Genomic DNA, 27,319 nt, shown 5'->3' with positions numbered 1-27,319 from the left:
TTACTTTTAAATACAAAATAAAATTTGTTTTGAATGTGAAACGCTCGATATAATAATGCGTCTAAATTACGAATTAAAAAATAAAGCAATTATTTTGATAATATAACAAAATTTCCGGTTAAAAATTTTTTAAATATAACAATTACATTAAATTTTTGAATATTACTTTTGTCTCTAGTAAAAAAAAGACTTTAAAGTTATTTTTAAATTCAAACAATTTCATTATTTGAATAACACTTTAGCATCATAGAAAATTACTGAAAGTTATACAAAACTACAATTTCATTCCCTTCTCTAAACTTTTATGTCATTATTGCATGGCGCACTCTTGTATCAAGTTACATTACAATTGTTTTATGAAATACAAATATAATGCCGGAACACCAAGGATTCGCATTGTCTTAGCTGCACTACCACAATATATTCTTTCGCATCTCCGATGCTGCAGCAAGACAGTGCACCGCAACGTAATGCGGATAGAAGATTAGAGATTGCAAGTCATTTTACCGCATTGTTGTTACATAATCGCGAGCGAAGTATCCTGCCCCCTCGGGGGACAGGTCAGATTACGTGTACTTTGTTTGCTTAAGGTATAACGAGGGTTGCTTGTAACCAAAGCAGCACTGAAGTAAACATTGATTAATATCGGAACGTCATATAACTCCCGTTACTGCGATTTACTCGTGTAATAATTACGAACTCACAACCAAGGTAAATGCAGGTGAATTGGATCGGCGGTTGAAACGGATCCTTCGGAATATTTTATAATATTTTAAAAAATTAATTAGATTTACCCGTACTTGCCTTATTTTTGTATAAATTAAGTATAATTTATACAAAAATAAAGTAAAGTGATTCAGATTAATTTTTTAAAATATTATAAAATATTTAAAAATAATTCGATTCTCGCTAACCCGTATTTATCTTGTATGTCATTCGTATCTTTTAAATTATGTAAATTATACGCTGTAGCGATAACATGGTAATAAAATAGTAATAAATTTATTTTATTTTATATTAATATTTAATATTTATAACAAATTGTGAATAATACAACAAAGAAAAGTTATTTAAATATTCACGAAATTGTGAAAGACAATCTAATCTAATCGCTTTTGTGAATTTCGCTGCCTTGATTGCATCTTTTGCAACATTGCCTTCGTTATCAGTTCTAATCTTCGTGAACGGCTTGCTTTCGAAAATTTGATTTTGTTGTTTCCATCGTCGCGCAAATATCCTCTTTTGCATTCGTATGCTTGTTTATATCTCCGGGGAACAGGATCGGCCAAGAGAAACAAGAGGAATCAAGAATCTAACGAGAGTGCAGGATGAAATTGGTGTGCTGATTGCATAGCGAGCAGAATATAAAATCGATCGATAACCAATTCATTGAGCGAGCCACGTCACGAAACTCTCGTCAAATGTCGCGTGGGATGCGTCATGGGAAACAGATTTGAAAAAGCTCCAAAATTTGGAGCAACATTTTCAAAACAAATTTTTGATGGTATTTCAGTCTCATTGCTATGCGCTGTCAAACTGTAAACATTGTTTAAACACGGTTCACTTTATAAAATTGATTTTATCTGTTGATAATACATTAGCTTTGCGTGACTTGCAACCATTAGGATGAAGAAAACGGAAAAAATGAGATATATAAGAGGAGATTACAGTTTACAGCATATTTGTTTATGACCAAAATACCGGAATATTCTCCTCGTTGAACGCGTATTGTGCTACGCGACTGAAAAAGGCGAAATCACTCGAAATAGAGAATGATCGACAGTAAAGACATCACAATGCTAAACAACACAATGAATGTGTGGCCATTGTGCGCTGGCCGACCGTGGAAGACCGGTAATAAGCGATAATGTGAATGCCGGCAATGCCAGCAAGATACGTAACGAGGGCGAAATAAAAGCGTGGCCTGACGAGCGTCGGATGAAAATGATCGGGAGAAGTAAATCGGAGCGCACGGAAAAATTGATCTGCGCAATTCGCTGCGTTCCGTCGAGTAACGCTTGAAGACGCCTGTGGCAAAGGCTCTCGAAAACCCAAAAAGAAAGAGTAAAATGCAATAAAACAAGATAATATTATTTCAAATACTATTATTTGAATTAGAATATATCTGTACGAACAATGAGATAAAAACTAGTGTGAGAAAATGCTATTTTATACGCATTTAAATACATATATTAATTAACTTTAAATATGTCCGTTTTTTACCATAAAAATGCAATAAAATAGTTACATTTTATATTAAATATTTTACGAAATAAATAATATCATATCTTTAACACACGATATACCACAGCTTAAAAATATATTACCATCTAAAAATATTATTCATGTATCAAAAATGCAAAATATATTTTTTTGTAAAACATCAACAATTCAATATAATTGGACAATGGCCGGTTCAATATTATTACAAAATAACAATTAAAATTAACCGCGAACTGAAATACCATCAAAAGTTATCTAACTGAACCAATTTGGAAATTGCATTTTCTGGTTATATGTTTCGTTTCGGACGATTCGTTCGCCTGGAAACAGAGTCGAAATAACAAGAACAACGAGCTGAAATCCCGAAGAAAAGTGGAAGTCGTTCGCTTTGCTCTCGAAACGGCGGATCGACATTATCGCGGATGATCGAATTTATTCTCGCCCCCTATTGTGCTGCGGATGGGTACGGCGGTATATATACGTGAGGAAACCTGGAACAAACAAAAGTATCAAACGGGCCGGCTTCGGAGAGAGAGAGATAAAGGTTTCGCCGTGGTAACGATAAATCAGAGCTTACTTGAGTTATCGAACGCTCTTTGCTATAGGAAAAGCGTGGAAAATGTTCTTTTCCACGTAACTTGAGACATAAAAAAATATTTCTCTAAGAAAATAAAAGCTAAGACTCTCTAATTAAAAATTCAAATATATTATATTTTATTTAAATTTCAAATATGAAAAATAAATAGTAATTTGTATTTTATAAAAATCATTATTCTTAACATTACAACGTGTCTAACGCGTTATTTTATGATAAAATTATTTCTTGACAGACGAGGAGTAATATTTTATGGAAAATTCCGTATTTTAATATCTCTAATTTTCACGTAATTAATTTAAAACCTTAATCATATTAATCCCAAGAAATGAAAATAGCGAGGCAAAAACCTCGCTGAAGATAAGTGAGAATATGGATCGATCGATAACCAATTTATAAGAGTCACTCATTAATTGCATAAGAGCGGCGATGATACGTCGTGAGGAAATACCAATGTCGAAAGTAAAGAATTGATAGCTTCTTCTCGCGTTATTCTCGGTTATCCGATCGATAATCCGATGTACATTTTTTGCATCATCAAATAGAGATATGAAACCGAAATCTTGAATTGGAAATCTCGCACTGTCGAATCGCGAAGGTGCTACTAATTTCTGTACTTTCAATACGCCTCATCTGTTACTTCCGATTAAGATGCAACAAATTGTATTTTAATATTTTAGTAATTATAAGCGAGCAGTTATTTTATCCAATTAAATTTATAAATAATTATACATCTGCCTTTCATTATAAAACAGATTCGTAAATATTAAATATTTCAGCGTATTTTATAAATCCCCATTAAACACAAATGGCCCCTCAAGAGAGAAACGTACTCGTATTTCTTTTGAAATATATAGCAAAAGTAAATTAATTTAAGAATAGAAATTCAACGTTACCGTCAGGCATTAAGCCCCAACAATTATATTTTGAACGCTTACAAATACACTGATGAACATAGCAACGTTTGTGGAGAAACGTCACTTTATTTGCAGATGCGGTCGGTCGTGGTCAGATGCGGTGCAAACAGACGTCGTCGCTCTGTTTCACTTGCACGGTGTTCCGTATAATGCGGCGGAGTTCGTTAGTGCACAGGGTGCAGTAAAACTGTAACTAACTGTTCAGGTCCGTTCCTCGCTTTTACAATGACAAGGATACAATGTATATGACGCGTACCTTGCTTCTCAATTTGCGATAACGGAAGATGCAACAAAGGCGTATCGCATCGTAAACCACCGCGCACGTACCAGTGAATGACTGTCATAAAAAATACAATGAAAAACTACATCAAAGACACTTGTCTTTCCAGCTCGCGACTTTGCCTTCATAAAGTATAAACACGGAGTACGATGTAATTAAAATGAAATATTCATAATTATATTTTTCTACACTTTACTAGAATATTTATTCGTTTTTTTTTCTTTTGCCATGTGTTTTCATAAAAATTTCATAAAACTACTGTGGTAAAACTGCGAATGAGATTTATTATATCTATTTCTACTAGGTTTTTCTTTAGTTTTTAAATAGAGATTATTAATTTAATAAATTATTAACTAATTAGTTTAAGTAAATTGAATTAATGACTCTACCTGCGTCACAATATCTGCATAACAAATTCGTTATGTAAATTAAAGTTAATTTAAGACCACCATATATGGAGAGTCCCATGTCACGTACAACGTGTAGTAAATTTAATGCAACAAATTTGAGCAAGCCGGGCGCATTCCAACAGAGGTATAAACGAGATTGTCGACTTGGAGCGCATTAAATGTTAATTGCCATTAGATGGCGTGTCGCTAATTGCGACGTCATTGCAACACAACGTGAATAGGGTCACGACGCGATCTAAAGTGTCAAATATTCGACGCGATTTCGTAGAATAGATTCACGAACGTGGAAACTTCGATGTTATTTCTCGCGATGCGAGGAATTGCATTTATCGGTGATATCTTAGCAATTAAAGCCGTGGGAATGAGACTAATCGCAACAAGTGCATGAAACTTAGCACGAATATCCAATGAACATTTTCAAATATATCCAAAAATTTGTATAGTCTTTAATTTTATATTTTTTAATTTTTATATATTTTGATTTTTATATTCTTTAATTTTATCTGCTATTTCAATCGTATTGTTTTAAAGAAAGATTATAAAAAGCTGCCGACGTGCGCAAGGAATCATTAGACAATAAAAATCAACTATCAAGCAAAGCTAAATCGATTTTCGAATTTATCGGAAAATCAAGTTTCGTACATAGCAGTTTTCATTTAACTCGATTACAAGCTATTACGTGCCGCTCAAAATCGATCTTGCAACATGAAAAACTGCCCCGATAGTGAGAAGCAACGACGATCGGTTTAACGAGTTTATTAATTACCGTGATTCAGCAATTTTAGCGCGAAGTTCTTGCAAAGTCAGAAGGAATCCTGGCTCGCCGCACAAATTGCAGCGGATCTATCGGGACTTCGAACTGAGCCGCAGTTTGAGGTTGCTCGCATCGCCGATCGGCGATGTTGACGTATCATTGCGGCGTAGGAGGAATGTCGGGCATGCAAACAGGATCAGGACGCACTTTGGATCGCGCGCGCCGTAGTAATCGCATAGTAGGAGGACATTGAAGGTCCTCCCATGTATCCTATGCGCCCCCATTGCCCGCTCGGTGCTCTCTATGTCATGTCTATGTATCCTATCTATCGCGTCTTGTTGCCGTGAAATGAACGGCGGACCGAAATGTGCTCTTCCGATAATCAGGTTTCCATGAAACAAGGCGTATCGTAAATGCGCTCCTATTCAAAGTATACACGAGCGGGTAAACTACTTTAGAAAAGTATATCATTAACTTTAACGATAGCTTTGGGCAATTTAGAATCTTTTTTTAACTAAAAATATCAAAACTATAATAATTTTTAAATAATAAGTAGTTGAATATGTTTAATTTTTTGCATATTAAATTTGTAGTGTTAATTAAAATAGAAAATCTTTTACTTAAGAAATCTTACACAGAGTATCCCAATGTATTGTATCATGTTAATAGCAGATTTTTGCAGTCATTTGGAGACAAAAATCTTTATACATCGAAGTTACAGTTTATGTTTAAAATTGATCAATTAGATTGTCAATATCTCAAGCAAGTCGCATATTGATTTTTATAAGAAGGAATATAAAAATCAGTATGCGATAAGGCTGAACGCATGAATTTTTGACAATCTAATTGATCAATTACAAACATTTTGTATTTAAAAATTTTCTCCAAATGACCTGAGAAATTTGCTATTAACGAGTGATACAATTGGTATTGAATACTCTGTATATAAAATAATTATACGTTAAATATATATTATTATAATTAACCAGTTGAATGGTAATGTATCATATATGTACAAAAAAAAAGTGCCAAACGTGGTAATGTATCATATATGTACATTTCTAAATAACTCCACTAATTTTCAACAGATTTGCACAAAACTTGATATCCTAAGATTTTTGGGCTGCTAAATTCGAATCTGTTGCCAAAATTGCAAAATTTAAAATGGCGGATCCAATATGGCGACTGTTAATTGTTAAAACGACTAAAATATTGGAGTTAGGTAAAATATGTACAAAACCTTATTTGTAGAGCTTTTTATGAACTTTATTTTTTGTTTGATAACTTTTTCCGTACAATAAATACTTTCTGAAATAATTAACAAAAATAGTTTTATTTTTTAACCTTTGAGGGGGGCGGAGGAGGCATTTGCGCCAAAAATCCATTTGGGAATATTATTTATTAGATAAAATAAGTATTTAGGCTGAATATAAGTCAAATCGGAGGTGATAGCTTTTCGGAAGTCCACCCCCCTTTTTTGATCCACCTCCACTTTTGACTGGAAAATCGTAGTAAACATTTTCAAAAATCATTGTTCTTGTTTTGAAACGCCCTTTCAAATGATCCCCACTCGACCCATAGTGCCATTTAACATTTTCCACCCTTATTCTGCCCCCCCCCCGCCCCCCAGAGCGTGGGGGAGATCCACACCCATTCCGAAAAGTTGCTTTTTCGAAAACTTTGAACCCATGTTTCACCATTTTTTCGATATTTTAACTTTTAACTCTTACCACTTTTGGCACAAATCTTTCGGAAAAGTCTACCACTCAATTGGTTAATAAAAAGCATAATTTAAAAAAAATCTGATTTTTCTAGCTCTATTCAAATTTGCTAACTCCTTTTTTAGCAAAATATCAAATCTAATGGATTATATAATGCAATAAAGATACAAATATTTCTTTTACTAATTCAAAATCAAATATCAAAGATCAATATTTCAACCATCATCGCTCAATCATTGAATCCTACGTCAATAATACTATTCAATTATTAATATTCCAATCATCATCAAAAACATAAATAAATAATGTTAATTATGCTACATTGTGATATTAAAATGTACTTACCAGTCGATGTTCCACCACCCACTGGTACCGTAAATCTGGTCAATCTGCTGTATGTACTTCGGCATTTCTGTAAATGTGTACATTATTTATATTAACATTGATTATCATATTCAAACTTCGGCATTGTAACAATATCCAATGGAGTTACGTTGCAAGCCAAAAATATCGAAAGCAAATATAGAGAGCACATTAATATTACTTACTTTTATCACTACGTCGATCGGAGCAATATATTTGAGACACACTCGACACACACCCGACACACGATTCTACGAATCATACTTTCTCGACAAATAAACATCGCGTAAAACGACGGTCTTGCGTGACCTTGGGTCACCGCGCGCTCGACACTTTCCTTGCTCTTGAGATACGTATCAAAATTTAGAAAAATAACCTACGATTCACGCTATATCCGATTCTAATCGTCGCTTAAGACATGAAGTATATAAATCTTTAAAGACTAATAATCGCGATTATACGCATTAATTAATTTGACAACGCCCGTAGCTTGATTCGACACTCTAACAATTGCGTGATATGACAAAAAGACGGGGACAACTTCATACCGACGCTCAATAATTTTACGAGCTCGACGCGAATGCAAGATTATATGTAGGATTATCGGAAGATATAATTGCGACTGTACGTGGATAATACTCCGCGACGACTGCGTTATCCGATTCAGCATTCCCGATATTTGTTTGCACGTAGGATTTACTTCGATTCAGGGGAGACATGCGCGAAACGGGGAACGATACTCGCTCGCGTCCGCCATTACCGCCGTCGTCCTATGAACTGATCGCTTACTGAACGCTGCTACGAAATAAATCGTGACGTCACATCTTACGATGATCACGTGATAACGTAATCACGTTTAAATTTTCGAAAGAGTGATTTGCGAATTGTTATCTTATTAAATTATACCGATCAATTATTATTTAGTTATGTATATTGAAGTACCCACATAAAAAGAATAGCGCAAAAGACATCCATTATTTATTTACGCGGGTAATTTTTGTCTAATAAAAAATAAAACATTTAAAGATAAATTATCAACGACAAATATCATCAGTTTAAACTTCAATTATATTATTCAAAAACATCATAAATATATTGTACAACTTGTAGAAGTTTTATAATACATTTAAATTAATATTTTTCATTAAACTGCTATTATCCGCGCGTGTAACATTTATCATAACTATTAAAATTTATTAAATTAATTAAAGAAATATTCTTTTATTAGTTAAACATTCTTAATTACCTAAGCCAGGGCTCGGAATTATTTCATTTTTTCGGCCGATTCTCGTGATATACGCCTCCTTTCCTCTCTTTACCGCGCGCGCAGCAGCCGCTAGGTCCAGCGCTGCCGAGCGTTAGGAGCAGCGCTATGTGCGCTATGGCGCTGACCTAAGCATTGCTCCGCCGGCGCTTGATGCTCCTCCTGAGCCTCCTCCTCCTCTCAGTGATCCTTCGAAGCACTCACATTGAATCACACGCGTTCGCGGCGCATGCATTGCTCGCATGCGTACCTGAATACGAAAAATCGCGCGACTCACATTAAACGACACTCCCGACATCGCAGGCGAATCGAACCGAACTGTCCAAGCTGCGACGTTACGCGCAAATTCCGCGTTTCAGACGACCACATTTACCAATTGGGGCACGATTCTCTCAAAACAGAGGGCAAGGTAAGCTCAAAGAAGATGAGGTGCGATTAGTCATCCAATCAACCGACTAGATACAAGGCATCTGAAAAGCAATCGGTTGCCATTGACTAACCACGGTAGCCTCCCACGACTACCTTCGTCAGGTCTGACTTTTATGTCTGACACCGAAGATGCCTTTGCCATAGTCGAGATTTTATGATTGAAACCGATCTTTCCCTCCCCCGAGCCAAGCCTAAAGTAAAAAAAATCGTGTCCCAATATTTGTCATACAGCAAAAATGCGTTCATCTATAGATTCGCTATAACTCTCGGCATTAACCGGCACTCCCGACGCGCATTTTGTTATACTATACGACGGAACGAATATATTTTGTAGCACCGATTACGCGCACAAAGTTGATCTGTAAAATAAAAAAATAAATGCAGATTAGTGTTTGAAATAATTAACATTTATAAAATAATTATTGCGCACATTAAACTTTATATTCATTTATTTATGCACACGTCTAAACAAAGAATTAAAATTTTTAAAAATATATTTTTTGAATAAAGAAAAAAGTTTAATTAATTGAAATAATAATATGTAAAAAATTTCTAAGAATGGTAAATATTAATTTACTATTATAAATATTTTACTAAATATTTAAAGTATTTTAAATATTTTATATGCGCTACATCATATAATATTTTATATGCAATATTTTGCGAATAACAAATAAATGAATAATTATCTAAGCGTTGCTCCGCCGGCGCCCGATGTTCCTTTTGAGCCTCCTCCTCCTCTCAGTCCTCGCAGTCCAAGGCACTCACTCGCGTTCGCGTCGCGTATATGAAAATCGTCCGATATTTTAAACGACACTCCCGACGCATACTTTGTCATTTTAAGACAAAGATGTAACTTAAATATTATTGCACGGAATACGTGTTCGACATTCTCCGCGATTGATTAAGACGCAAAAGCATGGCATGAGAAAACTGTCAGAAATAGTAACAGTATTATTGAAGATGATAACGCGCCGATACACATCTACCTCGTATAAGTGCTGCCGTGCGAATAATAACTGTACAATAGGAAACACAAGGTCGCGCCGATTTCGACTTAAAGAAATGCGAGAAGTGGAGGCAGCAATGTTTACGTTGATACACGAACGCGCGCGCGAGAGAAAGAGAAAGAGGATGTACGAAACATATCAAGCATAACGACGAAAACAACCCCAACGCTACGAGTCGGTTTCAAATAAATAAATGTTTGATAATTGCTCTGTTTCGAAACCGACTATCGAAAGAAAATTAACTCGTATACTTTATCAAGAGAGACACGGTCGTGTCTCGCGCCAAGTTCACGCGTCACGCGGAACGCGCAAGAGACCGACCGTGTATATTAACGTGAACACATGAGCTGACGAGAGCCAAGATTTTCATATCTCGATAACGCGTAGACCGATCAAATTTATAATAGGCTCAATCGATAGAGCACATGCGATTTACATAATAAAAGTATTTTTATTTTTTTTGTACACGCCTTTTTAAAAAATATATTAATTGCCAAAGTTCAAATGTATTGAAATATGTCGAACTCTATGATGAAAAAGATTCAATCTTAGTCGTCTATTCGTCATCCTTCTTTAATGTTAAGTTTGTCCTTTGTTGCGAATTTACATCACGAATTTGACACACTACGATATGCGAATACAAGTTAAACGTAATAATTGAGATTTAAAATATTAATATATAGTTTTCAATATCGAATTTTTTAAGTACTTTTAGTTCAAATATATATTAAAAACGACTACAAATTTCACATTTTTTTATATAACATAAATATATTCTGCGAGATCTTTATTTTTATATATTTTTATATACTTTTATATATCTTTATATTTATTAACAAATTTCGATTGTTCCATGGTTAGATAATTGCTTCATGGTTAAAAAGAATTTTGCTTTTATGTTTATTTAGAAAGTTTATAAAGTATCAATTTTTAATTCTAAAATATTTAAAAAATAATAAAAATAGAGATATAAAGTTAGAATGTATCCCGCGTGATTACGATAATTGCGTTTAAAACACCACGCAGCGGATTAAATTAATAAAATATTATTTAATTATTCTTTATTTGGACGTAAACTCACACCGAGTTTACTTTTTCAGAATTTTAATTCAAAATTTAATTTCAGTAAAGTACCTAGCTTGAATATTCGCGTGCGGACTATTTACTATTGAAATTTCGATTTCTCTCGAAGATCTGCAATACTTGAGTGCGATCTCCCACGAGATATGACGTTCAGAGGCTGCATGCGGACAGTGTAGAACGTCAGAATGAAAACCCCCCGAGCGAAAGGTAAACGCGCGTTGAGTTTCGTGGCGAACATACATACCTACCTGTTCCTTGTGCGCCTGCGGTCAAGTTTGTGCCCGGCTGTAAGTTCCGCCGATACAAGCGTCGAATAATGTGCTGAGGAAGCGACTCTCCGATCCCTTGACTATTTGCCACGCAGAGCGACACGTCCCCGAAGATATCGCATCCTAGAAACAGGCATTACGTGAGCAAAACTCAATATTTTACGAATAAAATAATACATTTTCCTTGAATTTCACACAGATTTTCACATCGTAAATAAATCTTATAAATATACCTTATAAAATAATATAAAATAAGAAAGATCAGCGCAAAACAGAAAATATAGAAAATGAAAAACGATTTATTTATCATATTGATATTTAAAAAGGAAAGAGAAGAAAGGACAACGTTATCTTAAATAAAATCCGAAAAATATGTTATTGATCGCAGAGAGATTACTAAAGCTCACTGTCACAACAGCTTTTTCTCCAAGCATCATAAAGCAAACGGAGTAATATCCGATTAAGTCGATAAAAAGCGATCAACCATAACGCGTCTCATATTTTATCTCAAAGGGACACCTACTTAAAAGAAAAGGCGTCTCACTCGTTGACATTTTTAGATGTAACAAAGGATTCGCAGAATTATTCCACGTCGTCACAGGACGCATATTAACTCAATCCTTTTCATTCTGCTCGCCCTCCTCAGGTCGGAGGAAAAAGGTGACGGTTGATCGTCGGGGCGTAACGCCTTCCAAGACAGTGTGTCAGCCTCGTTCTTCTCTCTCTCAAAGCGGCCGCAGTCGTCGCTATTTCCGCGTCAGGGCGACAATTTGCATGAGATTTGCATGAGATCTTTCCACGACCTTCACCCTTTTAGATACTTTGGACACGATGTGTTTAAGGATCGGCGCGAAATAAAATAAAAATAATACGTTATGAGTTGTAAATACAGAATAACGATTTACAAAGTATGAGTATAGTTGACGTAATTTTGATAAAGATGTTCGAGTTAATGCAAAGTTAAATCTCAGAGCGCTCGCTTGCAAGGAAGAGACTGCGACGTGCAGTAGAATAATAAAAATAAAAAAGAAACTTGTTATCTGTAAAAACAAATGCAAGAGATAATTCGATACTTTTGTTTATTTTGATTAACTTTTTAACTTGCATATTATAAAATTATTCTGTTACTTAAATAACTGCCGCGTTAAAAATAAAAAAAATACACGCAAATATTCCGAGATTTAAGACGTAGTTCTGGGTGAAACATGACCTGTCGATTCGCCACAAAACCGATAACATTGCTCCATGCATTCATGCAACTTCCTGAAAGAAAGTTTTAGAAAGCGCAACTGTACGAGCCATATTTCGAGTTATCGCTTCTACGAACACTTTACAAATTTCCGCAAAGAATGGAAAAGTAATGGTAAACAAAGAAAAACTGGACATGCAAATATTGTTACAAGATGTCGTGCAAACATAACGGACAAAATTTCCTTCGTTGGAGAAGTACGAGACTGAAGGGTGGCGAGCCGCCTTCATAATGGCCCTCTCGACACGAGAAAATCCACTCCACTGACTTAATCGAAACAATTAAGGGGAGAGTTTCGCCTTGAGCTGCTCAACTCGATGAGACGCGCCCGTTTGACCCTTTCAACGCCGTAGCAATTTCGCGGAATGAACGGATTCGCAATTTATGCAGAAGCATGAGCGCATCTCCAGGAGAGATACAACAATTCGCTTATTATTCCATCGTTGGAAGATAAACAAGAAACAAATATTGAACGAGACAAATATTGCCGCGATGATAAAATTGCAAAGCGACATTTCTAGAAAATTTGCATTATGTATACAATTTTGATTATTTGCGAAAAACAAGAAATTGTTATATTTGGAATGGCCAAGAGCCATCTCGATTCGAATGTTTTAATATTCCAGTGTGGTGTATTTATACATTTCTATTGCTACGATCGCATACAGCGCTCCAATATAATCTTCGTTTCGCCAGCTCTCTTCGTGCAAACACCTTCGCTGTTTGCGCAACAGGGAGAAGTGATACACTATCGACACTATCGTGTGTAGACGGTATTTGGACGGCATCGAGCAGGATGTCATAATACTATGTTTGCGCTATACAACGAGAGACTCCGAGCTCGACGAACGACGAGCGCGAATTTCTTCCCGAGAATACTTTTGTTCCTCCTTTCATATAAGCTTCGGCAATCGAGAACTCCGTATAGGAGTTATCCTGGATTTGATTTCTTTTATACAATGCCGAACTTTACTTACAAATCTTTCCGTAATTCGCGTTGCACGCTTTCGATAAAATAAGAAGCTGGAAAATTATATTTACTTTTAATAATTTTCATCATGTGCTTCCAAAAAATTATATTAAAAAAGCAAAGTTAATAATTATATGAAAAAATTATATTAGAAGATCAAATTATTTTCATTATTCCAATTTTACCAAATTGTTAATAATAATAAATTTTGACCAGAAATACCTTTTGTGAATAAAAAATTATCGCAAATTCTCAATCGGCTAGGCGGATTTTCTCTTTGATCATTTAGCTGGATGAATTTAATCCGCGGCGTACGGCATTCCATCGTATTGAATCGATAAAAATAAGAGCCTGTCGACAGCAATGAACTGACGAATTCAACAGCAAACTTTATTGCATTATACGTACTCATTAAAGTGCGAATAGCACCGCTAATGGGCACGCGCCGGCCCGTGCCGGTTAATGCTTCGGTATTTTGCTCGACAACGGCAACGTAAAATTGGCTTACCAAAGTCGGATATTTCTCTCGTCGGCAGCTCCACAGGTGAACCTATCAAATTATTCGTTTCCATGTTACACACGTTAAAATATTTCAACGAGTTCCAACTTCTCGTTGAAACGCCGAACTAATTGCAATTGCGTGACTGTGAAAAGCGTATCATTCGCAGCCGAACTAGTGCACTTGGAATTACTCGTGCAAACCGGAAATGTGCTTCAAATTAATATTTAAAATTAACAGCTGAAAATTATTCTTAGGTAATGTTATTTTCGGCTTTAACTTTTAATTACGGCATGCTAGAAACATTATTTCTCATTTCTTAATCTATATCTATTCTTTTTCACTTTGATATATGTAATTATCTATAAGAAACTTAGAAGAGTAATTCGTGCATCACGTTAAAGCAGAAATTAAAACACCGAAGCTTATTATAAAAATAGAACTGTTTGGAATACCAAAGCTTATTATAAAAATAAAACTGGTGGAGCTTAAATTAAACTTCTGAATTAAGAGAAAGGTGTAATAAAAATTCACTTATCGTGCAAGAAGTACAGCTTAAACCGACGTTATTTACCGTAATTTCGCGATTATATGATTTTACCGCCGTTCTCTAGATGACGGCAAATAAGCGGGCAGAAATCCGGTTGAAACGAGCGAGTTTTTGCTCGGCTAAGCTTCGCGTGGAGTTTACGTTACGTAACGTTTGTTAATATTAATATATTACTCTTGTGTGCTCGTTATTACTATCGGATTAAGAAGGGATAATTTGAGCTCTCGTGCTTGCGTCGAAGCGAGCCGCTTTGATGTCAGACGACGACACGCTCGACATAGCATGTACGGAATTATAAGTTGCATTTATTCGCAGCACACATACAACCTGGAGTGCATACGCGTCGAGAGCCTCTTGCTTACGTCAAAGGCGCGCATTATGCATGCGCATTTTATCTAATCCGATATTCTTGACGGATAACGAGAGGGACATAATTTGTTACCCCCGACTTTATCAATCACACGTACACGAATAATTATGGAGAATTATTCTGAGCTTTTTGAGCAGTCGACAAGTTTCTTAGCACCCATCGATCGGTTTTAATCAGTCTAAATCTATTCATATTTTTTCTTCTTTATAATACAAAAAAACAAATAACATTTTGTAACGACAAAAAACTAACACCGTACCATTTTAATTTTTTTGTATCAATGTAGAAATTGATTGTTTATCGTCTTAATTTTTTAATAATTCTTATTGATTAATATGTTACTAACTTTTTATCCAATTTTTTTTCCTTTTCTACTCTGAAATAAGTGAGTGCAGCTGGGGTCATTCGCACAACTTTAATTTTCCACTCAACCGGTCATTTTCTAAAGTGTAAGAATGTCGCGTCTCATGTCGTCGGTCGTTTTAGAAAGAAAAAAGGAGAAATGGGATCAAGGACTCTTGTAGTCGTGGACACAATTAACTCTGTCTACTTTCTTGTTATAATACGGTAGCTTGCACTCCAATGTCCAGATTAAGGGTCGTATTTTTGCTTGTGTGTCACGCGAGCCACCGTCGAATTCATGTTACTCGGTAGAACCACTTTGCGGCGTCATGGATATTTTCCCGGTTCTCCTTCATGAGAGCTGATAACACCGCAGACTCTGACCTTGACCCGGCTTATGAATGAACATGAGTAACCCGGGGCTCCCTTTTACTCTCGTCTCGATTACCTCTCGCCTTGACGCTTCGATAGCTTCACGATAAACATGTCGCGAGTCGCAATGTGCCGTTTACATACGCATTTTTACACAACTTAAGTATTCACTATCGGAAATGGATTATCGAATACTTTGATAATAATCAATTTAATGGCCTTTGACCTAATCATTGCCGCTGCGACATCTCTCCTTCAATATAATCTGATATCTCGATATCTACGTAATATGTCAAAAGTAAAGTATAAATGTAATTTCAATTATGCGATTTCGTTATTAATACTTGAATTATTAAGTATCGTTTGCGTTTCAGCATATAGAAGCGAGAGGAATATGGATGTGAAAGCTCCGTGAAGCACGAGTACAAATATCAAATACACTCGACATCTCGAAGGCGAAACGTAGTATCAAAGTACCGCGAGAGCGTCTCTGAGCGTAAACGCCATCGCGGCACGTGGCGTCGCGGCCTTGACCGGCGTCGTCCTCCGGCGTCGAATTCCGGCACGATTACGCGAGCGAGCTGCAGATTACATTAGTTTCCCCTCTTCATCCTTGCGGATCGTTCGGTGCGTTTTCGCATCGGAGCGCGGCGGAACGCAGCGCAGGTAGGAATCGATAGCAGCGTAGCTATGAAGTGCAATTGCGAGAGCGGGCAAGTTTGCCGAGCCGCGAAGAATGTGCGGTATGCATTGATCCATCCGGTAAATTAAACTCTATTAATATCGCATGCTGCACCCATCGGATGGAATGCGAGAAGAGCGTAACTTATATGACTCGAAACGCAAGTTACATCCGCGTTCCTTTGAGTACTTTGCAGCTGTGTTGCGAATTTTCGTCGCGAACTATAATTAGACAAAGTTACGTAGATATTAATGAAATTAATTGAGAACTTTGTTACGGTCGATAACGGTGATTTAACAAAGAAAACTTTCCATATTATTCCATAATGAAATTATTTTTCGCGGTATGCGCATAAAATTCGCGTTAAATCATTTAAAATACCCTTCTGCAATCTGCAGATTTTTTCGCATTCTTGAAAGGATTGAGAGAATAACATTGCTATTAATCAGTATTCCTGCTATATTTCAGGATTGTTTCATCTTAAATATTCATGTTTTTACCATTATTCAGCGTTAGTGGCAAATAGTTTGTTCCAAATCATATTCCGTCTACGTAATCAAAATGCAAAACTTTAGAGAGCTATATATTGTATATCTCTCATTCTCGGAGCGGAATAACTATCATTCAAACAGTTCTTTTATCTCTCTAATAAGGAAGAAATAGCAAATAATGCATCAGAATGTCTGCTGCATTATGCAAACGGGGGGATCGCGTATGTCCCGATAGAATTGCCGCGGTTGATTTAATCGGATCTCACGGAACGACGTATCTGGCGCAATTGCCGGTTCAATCCCACGGCGACCAGTTAAAGATCCTCAATGTATTCCCGCAAACGCGTATCCGCAGACGCATAAACTTCTTGGAGTCGCTCGACAATGGTGGGGTAAAGTAAGCTCGTTCCACTGAGCGGAAAGCCGTGGAAAAATCGCGGCGTTGAAACAAGTCTCGTTTTATATAAATGCGGAGCAACTTCGTCGACGTCGGCGCTCCGCGGCTCGTTTAATACATCGTCATAACTCCCACCCGCACAATGTAGACAGCCGTTAATAGAAATTCCTGACAAAAGTTCTCGTCGGCCCGAGAGCGCGCCGCGGCAAACCCACATTGCTAATTCCAACTCGCGCAAAACTTCCCTCCGCTGCTTTCCACGCGTTGTTTTGCACGCGGAACTGCCTCTTTCGCGCGCCTCGCCTTCATTCCTTCCAACTTTTTATACGCCACTCGAAATCAAAAACTGGGTAGCGGCACTCGCCTGAGGATCACCGTTGCATCATGAATAGAACGTATTTTGAGAGATCCTCATTGGGGAAGACAAAGTGTGTGGGATTTCGTTTTTATGCGTCTCCTCGGGCGAACTTAATACCGTGACGTCACACTAAAAAGCGTAATCATAATAAAGCCGCGTGTAATGCAGGAAGCTGTACATTCGAAGTGAAGCTTTTTGCTGAGTCGCGAAGAATTTTAATGGTCGCCGGTGAAAAATTGCAGAGGATGGTTAAAGAGAGAATTACAATCTCTGCAAAATAGAAAGCGTCTCTTTTCGAGGATGAAAAACAGTCGATAAATTGCCGCCGGCGCATAAAGATAATACGAAAAACTCGGTGCGCGAGAAAGATTGAACTTTTAAGGACGCGTGAGAGCTATCGCCGCGTTCGACGGAACGGGGTGGAACCAAGCGGTTAACTGCTGCTTCAGAAGGTCGTCTTTTACGGTACGGGGCCAAGTAGCAGAGCTTTCTGCACAGCGGGAATGCGAAGGGAAAGTCGAAGTGGAAACGACCGTCGTCAAGCTGTCTTTCGCGCCAACTTGTATTAAGCGTGCGCTCGCGCGCGCGAAAGTGAGCTTACTGGAGCTTACGAATCACGACCATGACTCTACAAAGCTATATTGTGCCGCACAAGACGAGTTCCGTGCAGTTGGGGTCATCTACGAGCGCTCGTAATCCCGCTGCCGCTTAAAACAAGGTGAAACTTTCAAAACTTAAGATTTAAATTTCAATCGCCGTTGTTAAATCCTTCACCTTTCAAAGAAGAACAATGCAGTTTCCAGTTAATGAAATTATGCATCAATAGAAGCGTAAATGTGTAACTAATACAGCAGTTAATTTGTAATATATTGAGCGAATGAAGTGGAATATTGGGTCGAAGTAGTGTATGTCCGTATGCGGTCAGGCACCGCTTCGATTTGATTGATATATAGAGAGATAAATTTATTTTACCTTACCGCGCGCACACCGTTCCCTTAGGCAGACAGCGGTTACCACAATATAATATATACAACAAATTTACCGTGGAAAATATAAATACAAAATCGATACAAGCGCAAATATGATTTGCAAAGAATGGAAAGAGAAGTACACTGACCTCAATTCGCGTTTCGTGCATTGACGTAAAATTTGGATCTTAAATGCTTTCGTACAATTTATATTCAGAGTTCATTTTACGTTTGACGGATACGCTTACGAAAATTTCATGTAAATGCGATTCAACATTCGGAAATATGAAAAAGTCAATAGATTCACAGCGAGTCATCTCGGTCGGAATAAATTGCTCGTGACTGGTCGCGCCATAAAAGACCACCTCCGCAAGCGTCGCCGTTGAGCGTTGCATCGCGCACAGAGGGACAGATCAGCTATAAATAGAAAATGCCGTCATGTGACAGCGCGTCTCCAAAGGTCACCGATAACCACGTTCCGGCGTTTACACCGGCATTTTCGCAGGATTGATTATATTCGTTACACAACGTATTAAGACTTAACGAGGGCGGCGTGGCGCGGCGAAAGGGGCGGGCGCGATCCCGAGTTAGATAAGCGGATAATCTGCCGTGCAATCAGCCGAGTGACTAATCGCGCAGCAAACCGAGGAGAGCTAATCCTTCTTAACTCGCTCGCCGGCATCATTCGGACGCTGCCTGAAACGTGAGTCGCGACATTAATCTGGCACGCATTCAACATGGCCCGCGGAATTCACAGACCACAACCGAAGACAGATTATGGCGAGCTCAACCCGGGCTTATCAACTCCGGAATAAGTATGATACATCGCAGCGACGGGGGTAGATCTCGGACCTCTGACGATCTGGCTAACTAAGAAATGTCCGCTGCTTACATGACGACGACGACGATCGCGAGGAATCCAATTAATCTAAACGAGGCGGTGTAACTCGTATTAATCATACGAAAACTAGGTCGCTTCCATTAACGATATTAATAGTTGCGGTAACGATCACGATACACGTTATGAAAATCGATTGATAATTAATTAAGCGGCTGGGCGCTCGCATATCTATTCATTTAACTCGTTTAAAATTTCATGGCTCAAATATTCGTCTCGCGTACGTCGCACCGGCGATGTATCCATTTTTTTGCGTAATTGACATGAAAAATCATTATTATTGCGAATACTCGTTTCACGAAAACTAAACTGCGCATCGAGATTTCCGCGAATTGCATCGAAAATGTATGCTCCCTTCTCTAGAGATTACATTGCGGCTTTGCATCCATTACGGCAATCTGTACTTCGCGTGAATTAAGCTGATCGCGCACGCGCGCATATTCGCGGTTTGCTTATCCACGTGAAACTTTCAGATGAACCGAGTTTGTCCAGCAGTCATACAATCTGAAATTCGCGCGTCGATATGCGGGCGGTTAGCCTATTAAAAGTCGAAGCTGTTCATCTTATTCGCGTTTAGTCAGCTGAATGTATACGCGCGAACGAATTAAATCCGCGGCGGAAACTCAAAGCGCATTATCGCACACACACACACACACAGCCCGCGCAAGTCGGATCGGTAATTTACAAACTTTCCTAATACGAGCTACGCGTGACGTTCTCCGCCTTGCCGTTTTATCTGTGGATATATCACGACCAATAATAAACTTTCGCGTGCATCCAACCGCGCATCGCGTCAGCTCACACAGATTTTATGTGCAGCTGCGAGGGTCGGATAGCGAACAGCATTTTAGACTGCCGACCCAAATTCAGAGGCTGGAAAATACAGGATTAAAATTTTACAGGAGTACCTAGTTATACATGCAAATATCTTTTTTTTGTAAAAATCACTTTTTGGAGGTAAAAAATTATTTAAAAAATCGTTCGATATTTTCGATTTTAATATCTAAATCAAGTTATTAAATTGCTCACATTCTTTAATGTAGAAAATATCTATGTATGACTGTAAGTGCCGTTTTATTTTATAATCATGAAAATGTTAAATTGAGAGGAATTCACAAAACATGCACGGAATGCCACGGACTTAACGGAAACTGACTGAAACGAGACGAGGGAAGTATTCTCGACCGCAAAGGGCCAGCCGTTTATCGCATTCCGCTCCTGTACGTTTCCGCGCGGAAAATGGATTTTCAAATAACTCCTAACATTCTGGAAACGAGGATAAACGCGACATTCGCATTCGTACCACATCCGATTGCAACGGACCGGACACCCGGGAGACAAAAGTACGAACGTATCCTTCATGAGGTTTTCGACGGAATAATATTCCCGCGAGTCGTGCCGATAGTTTCCCTACAGGATTACCGGTCGTTCAATGAATGCAGGAGCATGAATGCGCTGCCGGAACATGTTCACATATAATCGTAGTGTTACTGTTCATTGGAAGCTTAACGGAATCGCGCGATCGTAACATAATTGTCTTTCCGAATCCCATGATTCCAATTGAATGAGGATGGGATTAGCTTGAAAATAGCCAACAAATACCTTGCAGTGTCCGAGATTTTGCAGTGGTTGTCGGCTAAAAAGGATTAGCCATTTGAAGGGAAATTGTTAAAAGAAAAATTGAAGATAATTTTGCTATTTAGGTATTATTTCTGTAAAACAAGAATAATTACACTGTTTGATAAAACAATCTCGACGTATCCCCAAAAAATAATTTGAAGTGGCTTTACAAAATATTCGACTTATTAATTATTAACATTAAATTACATTAACATTGAAAACATGATTGAACATTGAAAACTGATTTTTTTTAAATAAATCATTCTTGTATTGTAATATTGCTTAACTGAGTGGAGAGCGGATTGCTTCGAGATACATTGATTTTTTTTGTCAAACTGTATACAAGCTAAATTAAAATTGTGGATATTGAAAAAACATGTCGCTGATATACTAAATTTCAATAAATATTTCACTCGAGATATAGCAAGAAACTCAACATTATAAAGTGGAAAATAATAATGCCCTCACGAAACATTATCGTTATCCCTAAAAGCTATCCCTGATAATTCTCTCACTCGATCTAAAATAGCCCGTATACCGATACGAGACCATCGAGTACAACGATCGTTATGTTGATTAACGCGTAACTCGCCGTTACTCGTGAACGCGAAATTGCGCGCCTGCTAACCCTTTTAACAGGCAGAGAACCGCAATTACCCAGCTGGAATCATGAATAGAAGCAGGGATACTGTGAACGGATGCGATAAGGATCAATTCGGGTCGATTGAACTCGAGAATGCACCGCGGGTCGGACGAGAGCTGGTGGCAGTGGAACGAGCCTACATCTGGTCAGACCGCTCGTTGTGACGCGATAGTTATGCTCGAGAGTGTCGCGAAGGCTTGCAGTCTCTCGGGCCTGCGCCGCAAACGACGTCGTTAACGTGACCCGAGAGCAAATTACGGGCGAAACATTTTCACGATTCGCGAATGTAACTCGGCGACATGCCGGAAACGTTTATTCGCCGGAATGAGAAAGCGCGAATTATTGCGGCTGTTAGCAAAATCAATTATGTCACTCGACGGTGACGTTTTATTGCATGCTATATATGGCGCGGCGACCTGTCGCGTATAAACACGTGAATTCATATGTGTCGTACATGTACAGTGTCCGAAATTTATCGAGCTTCTGTCGAGAAATTCTTCGAGGGGTAAAGTGTCAAGTTTTTCTTAGCGAAAAGATCAAGATATTTACAGCTTTGATAAGAATATAAAAGTGTATAAAAATTCTCCCTCATGTTTTATAAATAAAAGCAGCACTTATTTTTTTCTTTAAAAATATTATATTACATCTTATAATGTTAAAACACAACGTATTACATATTTATAGTAAACTGTCTATTTTTATTTTTAGCAGCATATTATTAAGTGTAAATTAATCTGGACTTCCACCCCCGTCCAAGGTAAATAATTTCAAGCTTTATTCGCAAGAGTTTCAACAGGCAAATCTGCTTATGCACTGAAACACTAAAGTGAAAAAGTTCCAATCTTTATTTTCTTGTGCAAAACAGGTCGAATTTAAATGGAGGTTGTAAAGCGGCTCATGTTATTTCTTATTTTATGAGAAGTCGCGCTGCCAACCACCGGTTAAAGGAGATGTTGAATAAAGGACTTTCCGGCACTGTTAAAATAATAGAACCGTCGCGGTATACTAAAGACAATATGCGCTCGACGATTCTGTTATTGTAATTTTCTATCGCGCTTTGCGCGTCCATCGTTTGGACGTAAATAGGCCGCATTAATCAATCAAACATTAATAGAACCAAACGCGTCGCTTTGATACGTGTATCCAAACAATATACAGCGGCCGGATCTTTACGAATACGGTTACAGCCGTTAAAGCTCCAACTTTAAGCAGCCAAGTTACCGGAGGTCGCTGAGCGACGGATAGCGACCTTGACACGTTACAGTTAGATAGTGGCAGCAGTTGCGGCGCGTCGCAGTTGTAACTTACTCGGGGCTGCAACGCGGCCGTAAGCCGGAAGCAACGCGGACGAATCGTTTATTCGTGGCTATAGCCCAAGTTAAATTAGTTTTGTCGTCAGAAATTAATCTCGCCGATATAATGGCGGCCCGTAATAGTAGCGTCAACATTATAACTGCTTAAATAATTCCTCTTTCATTTCGCACACTTCGTCCGCGCATCCTTGCGCAATCCCATGGATAAGCGCGGAAGTTTGGAAAGTATATTACGCTTGCAAAAAAAATGACCCTCCGGCGAAAGTTCTCCGATTACTTCAGCAACAAATGTCGTTTTCCGTTAACCTCGTTGTTATCGTAAGTCTGTGCAACTTACTTTTTACTTGCTTGTCGTATATTTTTATTTGTTTCGGAATATTTATCTCTAAATTGCAATAAATGTCACTGTTGCAATCTTACTTCGCGAATCCGATAGCTTTCTGAATAACTGTCCGTTTCATAGGTGCCACAAAATGCAAAATGAAAGGTTCGGATCGAATATCGAGAATAAACAAGTAAATTAACTTTCCTTTCGATTGAGCCTATTGGTTCGCCACTTCTGCAGTCACAAAGGAAAATGCAATTCCCAGAGTGACACCCTTTGACCGACTTTTCGCCCTTCTTTGCCCACGATCGTTCCCCTGCGTCGCTCTAACTCTATATTTGAACCTCGGCACGATTCGCAATTTGACTTCATCTTCTTTGACAACTTGCGCCAGGCTTTGCTCGTATGATTAACATACCAACATTATATATTTTGCTTCGTGTGCATATTTTTCACTTAATATTTTAATATATTATTCAACGCTATGTAAAACATTGATATTCAACAAACTTCTTATTCCTTCAGCGATACTTGAAACTAACTTTGAATGGTTATAAAACTCGTGGGAGCTTGAATTCATAAATTAATTTCGCCGCTGAGAAAATAAAATTTCTTCAACAAATAATCGCTCTGTATAATGTTTATCATCGCGCGTACTCGAGTATTTATATACATTTGTGTAACCATGACGTTTGATATTTGTTTCACATTTGCCTACGACTTATTTACATTTCGACAAGGACGTAAAGCTCTGGAGGGAAGCCCGAGGGAATTGCAAATACACCGTTTTTCTCCTCTTTCCCCGGCCTCTCCGCGACTTACGTTTCTCATATTATCACTATGGCAATAAGAGAGAGATATGCAAACACCGATGAGATAAAGCATCACGCGGCTGAGTAGCTGCAGGCTGGTTGGCCTTCCCGACTCTGTTGCTCCAAGTCGCAGGGCGAATGGGAGCAACAGGCGATCGTCAACGACCTCGCCTTTCACAGCCTCAAGAGTACAAAGGCGAGAACGGCACATCGATCATGTGGTACTCTGAATTGTATGCATCCGCCCTGTCCGCAATTCAACGTAATGCGCCGCCCAGCGGAATCGAAGATGCGAGACGTCTGCCAGCGGCGAATAGCCGATACGGAATAATCATCGAGTGTGAAGCTTTTTCTGAATATACAAGAATATATACAATTTTTTACTAAGATACGAATTATATATTCTATTCTTACCAGGATATATTTTTTTATCTTACTATTTTACTTTATCATTCTCTTTTACACACTAATGATACATATGCAGTATATAAGTGCGTTGTTAAAAAGTGCTTATCTGGCAACTGTTGAGGCTTTTACACAGCTCAGTACAAGCATCGTGGAAAAAATATGAGATAATTCAAGCTAAACTTTTTTTCAGAGAATATGTTGCACAGTATATTTATGAATTGAGGATTTACGTATAAGAGTACATATTTAAAATTAGTAAGGAGAGAGAGAAAGAGAGAGAAACATATTTGAAATAAGAAAATCATCGGTAAGTTTCCAACTGTACTGTATTATAATATGATTTATGTTGTACATATGTTATGAATATCAGATTGTCGTTGATTGTACAGCTACATGTGTTAAATTTCCCAAGTCTATTGAAGGTGCTGCTCGTCTATAGCACACTGTGTATAGATTTAAACGGAAAACACGCCACCTACGGGGATTGAGACCAATAAATATTCAGCAAATTCAAATTTACGAAGACTGAAAGATGAGCTACACACATTTATTCGTGCGAGCAGAAATGCACACACACACACACACAATTGGTATAATATATATTTTTTCCATATTTACGCCGCGTCAAAAATTGAATCCAAACTGGAATTATGCCGATTTCAATTCGAGCGTTGCCTTGTATCCTCGAAACAAAAAAATTCGATGAGTTATCTGGTATTTTTTTATATAAATATTTGCTGTACGCTGAACAGCGCGAAAACTTTGATAGCCGTTTTAGATAGGCATTTTTCACGTGTTAACATACGTATCATAAGCGTAAAGAATAATAATAAAAAAAATATACGACAATAGTAAAATAGTAAGATAAAAAAATAAACTGCTAAAATGGAACTAGATATCCATCATCGATAATAATTGACGGCTAACACTCGCGAACATGACACCTGCAAGTCGTCACTTACACCTTCTAATGTCAAAGATAAGTAAGAGTTATGTGAGCTTCATGACATACAGTCAAACGTTATTAGATGTTATCGCTCGGCATTGTCCGGTTCTTTACTATGGATAGTCACGACACATCCCCCATATATATATATATATATATATATATATATCGCAAAAACGGTCTATATCACATTGCGGTAAATATTGTAATAACATTTATGAAGCCTGGTGTTATGGTATTATGGTCCCGTTAGTCGCTGAGCGCCCTTATACGCGCACCGATGGCTTAATAGTCCTCCCTCGAAATCTACAGGTCGCCTGTTGCTCCGCTCCGGTCGGCGGTAATCGGGGCAGAGGCCGACCCAGATTTCCCGCTAAACCGGCAGAATAACTCGCATTTCGTCGCTTTTTCCCACTCCCCCCCCCCCCCTCCCCGCGAATTCCCGCGGAATCCACGGCCTGTCCACGCATTTATATCCCCCGGCGTGCGTCGCGCCTTCGGTACGTTTACATTCGCCCGCGTCTTCGCGTCCGCTGTTCGTCCCTGCTGCACTTTCGCGACCGATCAATACCTCACCTGCACACACCGTGCACCGCTGCCGACCGGTGGAAATAGAGGCGTGGGTGCCGTGTGCGCGGCTGTGTGTGCAAACCCCGCCAGCTGACGGCTAGATCGTTTCCATCTACATGACAGCGGCCGCGCAAATCGCAACCGCCTGAAATTACATGATGATGACGCGGACGATTGGCATAATTGAGACCCCGGAATGCAACACGGCAATATTTCCCAATGATATTGCTGTTAGTCATAACTCTCTCGTAATCTTGCAGCAAGCAGAATTAATGAGATAATTATCATTACTTTAATGACTTTACAGCAATTATACGTTTAACATTAAAAAATATTTCAGTGCTACGTTTTCGTCTTGCATATTACTTGCAAATTACTCGTATCGTGAATAAAATAATTTTAATATGTATTATAATTTAAAAAACGCCAGAAGAGAAATTTATGATAGTAATCTTCTACGTAGCCAGACAAAGTGCATTACTTTAATTCATAACGCTGCAATATATCATACGTGGCAGATGAAATAAACACCGACGTTTGAGCGGAAAAACTTTAACGCATTTTTCATTTTCTTCATTCAATTTGTATTTTTCACACCGCGGCGAATTCGCTTATTGGGAATGTAAAACCAACTCGTATATGTTATATATTATATATATGTCAGAAGTGAGAACATTCGCATAAATCTATTGTTCTCCCAAATAGGCTGAAACGTAATTATGCAAATATACAATGGATTGTCTGCTCCCACGCAACACTCGAGGCCGGATAATCAGCCATTTAGACGATGCATTGATTACACAATTATCCAGTCATGTTCGATGCTTTAGTTACTCGACAGGATAAATTGAATCGAATCTGTCAATATCTTGCAATATTGCTAAGAAATTATTCTCCCGATGTAGGAAACTTGGAATAATGAACGTATTTCCCTCGAAGCTTTTATGATAACGCGGACAAAATGTAAAAAAATTGCTCTACGGTGTGTTTCCACCTGGAAAATATAAGAACGCGGTCATCTGTGTATGTTATGTGTCACGGTACATAAAATATCTTATTTCTGCACCCCGGCTGTTCGAGACGTGTGCCGTATGTTTTATAATAGTAATTTATCATAAAGTTTGAAAATAGCACACCGACGAAACGTCCACCACATATTGTAGGCATTGTCACGCGTCACGCATCGTATGACACTTTTGTTATCGCAAAAGAGATAAA

At 38.0% G+C, this 27,319-nt stretch overlaps 1 protein-coding gene and 1 long non-coding RNA gene across 3 annotated transcripts in view; one reads left to right on the top strand and one right to left on the bottom strand.

Annotated features, from left to right (window-relative positions):
- LOC105671642 (uncharacterized) overlaps positions 1-27,319 on the top strand; it is a 72,188-nt gene that overhangs the window by 13,977 nt on the left and 30,892 nt on the right. The gene's annotated exons all lie outside the window — the stretch shown is intronic.
- The window catches only part of LOC136998009 (uncharacterized), a 35,130-nt gene continuing 15,056 nt past the window's right edge, over positions 7,246-27,319 (bottom strand). The window contains exons 2-4 of one of the 2 annotated variants that reach the window (XR_010888593.1): positions 11,298-11,441; positions 7,449-9,315; positions 7,246-7,312 (exon numbers count right to left, since the gene is read on the bottom strand). This is a non-coding gene — a long non-coding RNA (uncharacterized lncRNA). Of the gene's footprint in view, positions 9,316-11,297; positions 11,442-27,319 lie in introns of both variants that reach the window. The other variant, XR_010888592.1, reaches the window with a different exon arrangement.

This window comes from Linepithema humile, chromosome 2 (assembly GCF_040581485.1).
Source record: "Linepithema humile isolate Giens D197 chromosome 2, Lhum_UNIL_v1.0, whole genome shotgun sequence".
NCBI lineage: Eukaryota > Metazoa > Arthropoda > Insecta > Hymenoptera > Formicidae > Linepithema > Linepithema humile.
The sequence above is the reverse complement of the archived record's forward strand: the minus strand, read 5'-3'. Positions and strand labels throughout refer to the sequence as shown.